Genomic DNA, 4,815 nt, shown 5'->3' with positions numbered 1-4,815 from the left:
GCGATGGTACATTTTGTGTGATGTGCTTATTCAATGCAGCAACATTTTAAAAGACCATTCCTCTTGCTAAATGAATGTAATTTTAACTTTATCAATATTGTAATTTATTGCTTCAGAGGAACAATAGGCGTCAGGAGTCTGAACTGAGCCCAGTGCTCGTCTGATCCACTTTAAAACACTAAAATAGAAATCACCAGGTCATTAACAGCAACCAAACCATGACGGAAGCCCAACAACCCCAGGTTATTAAACAGCTCCTGTGTCCATGTAAAAATCACAGGGTTGTGCTTCTTTATAAAGTATGCAGTCGAACAACAGAAAACACCGACACATTAAAATAATGCAGAATGAAGTAAAAACTCAGAATTCTTTTGGGTCGATGCACTTGTGTTGTTCAAAAGAGAGGACCCAGTGCACGACTCAGGATTTGGGAGCGCCGGGTGGGCCTCCATTCCCTTTGCCTTCGGCCTCGCTTGCTCTCTGCTGGTCCCCACTTGGCTGAGCTCTTGGGGCTGTTACTGTAGCCACACGCACGGGGCGCGACAAGATCCTGAACCTTGTCTGATGGAGCTGCGGGAAGGCAGAGGGGAGCTGGACCCTTTGTTGGGGACCGCTTTGCCCAGGTCCTGCCTGGGCAGAGCCAGGCTGAGACTCCGCCACTATCTGGGGCTGCGGAACACTTCCTGCTCCATCGTGGTTAATGACAGCAGTTTGCTGAGCAGCGAAGGCGTTATCTTGAATGGCTGAACCTTGTGCACTTGAACCCTGCCACGCTGGCTGCTGAGAAGTCAGGGGCAGCTGCAGGTGTGGCTCTGGAATCACCTGGCAAAGCACCGGCAGTGGCTGCTTGATTTCCCCAATATCCAAATCTTGTGGAGCCCAGAGTAGACCTACAGGCTTTAAGTTTGAAAGATTTTCTAAATTATACTGAATACCTTCTTGAGAAAGAGCCTGTGGTACAGTGGGCCACGTATTTGGTAGCCCACCTCTTGAGCGCCGGTGGCTAGGCTGGGTTGCCTCAGGAGCCCTGGCCCTTGCAGTAGAGCCCTGCACGGGGCTGCAACCTCCCACCCCAGTCAGGCCAAGATGAATAGGGCCTACCATTTGGAGGACCGTGGGGTCGGCAGACCTGGCCTTGACCTGGCTGCCCGGGGTGGTGTGTGACGAGCTGGCAGTGCACAGGGTGGCTGCAGGAAGTGTGCTAACGCGGTTCACTTCCACAGAGGGTTTCTGCGGAAGACTTGGTGGCTTCCAAGCAGGGGCAGGAGATGGCGATTTAAGAAAGCTGCTTGCCTCCTGGGGAGTCAAACTGTTATTACCTGAGGAACTGTTTCCTGAGCTGGAGGGAAGCCTGAGGGCTGGAGCGGTGTACTGGACTCTCTTCCAGAGTACTGCATACTCAACAGACACGGCTGGAAGTTGCTCTGCTTCTTTCCCTGCAGAAGGCAGGCTGAGGCTGGCTGAGCCACTGGAGCCCGGTGACACCTCAAAGGCACATTCGGCGCTGTCCTCCACCAATTCCTCGAACAGACTGAGTACTTCCCCAGTGTCAATGTCTGACTCAGGCATCAAACTATAGGAATGGTCATCTCTGATGGAGTACTGGGGAGAGTTCTGTCTCTCACATCTGGCTCTCTTAGGTGAATTTCCTCTTCCAGAGATAAGAGGATCATTAAGAGACTGCATGAAAGTGGGCTTTGCTGTCTGGGACTGATCACCAGCTTCACATCCAAATGAAAAACCACCATCTTGGGTTAACCAGTCCATTGGTTGTAAGTCGTCATATTCGAAAGATGTCTCCTCTCTAGCATAGTTCTCTACATTCACTTCAGAAGGGCCCGCCAAGTCACAGGGTCTCCGTTTCCACATATCCACACTATTTCCTTTGGAAATTTTGAGGTCATATTGCTGAGTTGCTTTACGTTTTTTACTTTTTTTGTGTGGGGCCGGACTACAAGACACCTCCTGCTGAGGATTCTGGGAGGTGGCGGAATACCTCTTGAAGGCCCTTCTCATTGCGGGGGTGTTCATCTTTTGCTTGTTATAGAGCAGTCTGTTTTCAGTGCAGGCTACTGATACAGAAGGATCAAGACACAGGGGTTCAGCTGTAGCTAAGATCAGCTGGCTCTCAAATAAAAGTTTGTCATCCTGGGTCCATTGTGGGTTGTTGCTGGCTATGTTCTCCACGTCGCAGGCTAAGGTCTGCATCGTTGGGCGTAAGAGAATATGCCTGCTCTGGTAGCCGGGGGGCTCCGCGTTACTGCTCTGGCGGTAGTCCCGTATTTCTGCAACGACACACCCACGGTGGAAAATGTTAAGCTCCGATTGGTCCAGGACCTCCACCAATGCAGGAGGCAGCTCTTGTGTATCCAGGTATTCAAAAAGTCTCCTTTCATCATAAGGCAGCTTAATGGTCTCTGAACGTGTTTCATTTGGTCCCTTGAGCATCAGCGAATAGCCCTTTCCTGGGTGCAGGCTGACCACCAAACGGGGCAAGGACTCCCTCTTCGCAAGCTTTTCTAACAAGTTCACGTTCCTTACTAATTCCCCCGGAACCTCGGGCTCTTTTCCACATTCTTCAACGTATAGGTCATACAGTTTTGCATGGAGAGACTTTTCCCCACTCGATGAGTACTGACTTCTAGGAGGTCTGTGCCGCGCGCTTTCAATGACACGCTCCGCACGACCCAAAGCTTGTTCTAAAGCTTTTCGCATTGTGGTGTCAGATGGGGGCCCTAAAAGGAAGAGAAAACGTAAGTGCGCTGACGCACGGGGGAAATACTGTCTTTAATGTCAATGTATTATTTTGCAAAAGCCACGTCTCCACAGTGGTGCTACCGAACCTTATTGTAAAACGCTCACCAAGAAACCCGCCACCCAGAAAGCGGAACATAAAATACTTACGGTTTGGGGGACAGTCCATACATGCAGGAGCCCTGTACAAGTCGCCGCTTCACAGTGACTCGTGGTTTGCCGACTACGCCGGATTCTCCCGCTCACCGAGGCGCATGCGCGCACAAAGCAGGTCGGCTGGCTTCAAGCTTTACCCCACTGTTGCCTGTTGTCACGTCTAGGGGGCGCGAGGCCCAAACCCCGTACTTCCTATTCCGGTTCCCACGCTTTCGCAGGAAAGCCAGACCGGGCAGGGTTATTTCTTTGCTTTTACCCGTGCAGCACGCACACCAAAGCAGAGGCAACCAACAAAATCATGCATACACTTTTCGTACGGTTTTCCTGCACCCAATTTCTGCGGGAATGCGATTGCTGGGACAGTCATAGAAGGTGCTCATATCTTTTCTCAGGGAGCCCTTCCTCACAGACGGTTCACTGTTCTCGGAATCTCTTGGCATCAGTGGCGGGGCTGCTCCTAGTGTCCACCATTTTAACACACCCCGAAGTATCCACATTTGTGGCTTTTGCGTATGTGGAGGCTTTGGGGAAGGCATCGGAATTCTTTTTTTTTTTTTTTTTTTTTTGAAATTCCTCATTGACTCTTCCAGCAATTCCCTGCCTCTTGGTTTTCATATACTCGTAGGTGTGCAGGTAGCATGGCCTTCTTGTACATAAGTACTGACCGTTTGTCTCCCCACGTATTATATAAGGGCATTTTTTTATTTGTTTGTTCATTTGTTTATTTATTTAGAGAGAGGGGAAAGGAGAAAGGGAGGGAGAGAAACATCACTGTGTGGTTGCCTCTCACTCACGCCCCCAAATGGGGACCTGACGTACAACCTAGTGATGTGCCCTGCCTGGGAATCGAACCAGCGACACTTGGTTCGCAGGCCAGCACTCAATCCACTGAGCCACACCAGCCAGGGTTTTTATAAGGGCATTTTTTAATTTATTAAACAGTATGTGTTAGGTAAGTTTTATTGTCTATGAACTACAGTTCAGGATTAAACTATTTAATTAGAAGGTGATTGGCATCTGATAGGGTTGAGAACTATAGTTCCAGGTGATGGTAGCAAATTTAATTGAGTGCTATTACTGTAGTCCATAACTACAGTCCTAATAATGGATTTGGAGCGGGATGGAGTCTAGATACCTAATGGGACGTTGTTTTCCACTACCTCTCTTGCTTTGAAATCTGCCAGGCTTTCTGGACAGGTTTTCAAGAGAATCTCTTGATGTTTAGATGCACACATAATGATAAAACGATATTTGTAGTGAAGTCTCACAAATGAGGAGAATCCAAGACAATTTGGTGAAACTCCTGAATTGCAGACTAGTATAAATGTGCTGTTTTAACCAAAGGCAATCATGATACTTATATACATAGTAGATACGGTTTATTGAAATAGGTTTAAAGTTTCCCTAAGAGTTACTTAATGCCCTGGCTGGTGTGGCTCAGTGGATTGAGTGTCGACCCGCAAACCAAAGTGGTGCCGGTTAGATTGCCAGTCAGGGCACATGCCTGGGTTGTGGGCCAGGTTCCCAGTTGGGGGTGTGTGAGAGGCAACCACACATTAATGTTTCTCTCCCTCTCTTTCTCCCTTCCTTCCCCTCTTTAAAAACAAATAAATAAATAAATAGTTTTTTCAAAAAAAAAAAAAAAAAGATGACCCTCATTCAGGAATAGACAAACGTAATTTTCTCCTGGCTTATAAATTGTCTTTGAGTAAATGTATGCTTGTGGAGTACCCCAAGGGGGCTTGAAATCAGTTTATTTTCTAAACTCTTTTCAACCTTCTTCCCTGTCTCTCTCTCTTCCCCTCCACATGCCCCAATGTACGTGAAGCATTGCTATGCAATAATCTAAATAGCTGACCTTAATAAAGCCTGAATTAACGAGGTCAACATGTGCTCTGACCCTCA

General features: G+C 48.1%; 1 pseudogene; it reads right to left on the bottom strand.

Moving 5' to 3' along the window:
* Nucleotides 1-420: 420 nt before the first annotated feature.
* LOC149991748 (transcription factor SPT20 homolog pseudogene) lies at nucleotides 421-2,715 on the bottom strand (annotated as a pseudogene).
* Between the last annotated feature and the right edge of the window lie 2,100 nt (nucleotides 2,716-4,815).

This window comes from Furipterus horrens, unplaced genomic scaffold, assembly GCF_987537825.1.
Source record: "Furipterus horrens unplaced genomic scaffold, mFurHor1.1.pri manual_scaffold_17, whole genome shotgun sequence".
Classification (NCBI taxonomy): domain Eukaryota; kingdom Metazoa; phylum Chordata; class Mammalia; order Chiroptera; family Furipteridae; genus Furipterus; species Furipterus horrens.
This window is presented reverse-complemented; position numbering and strand designations above follow the sequence as displayed.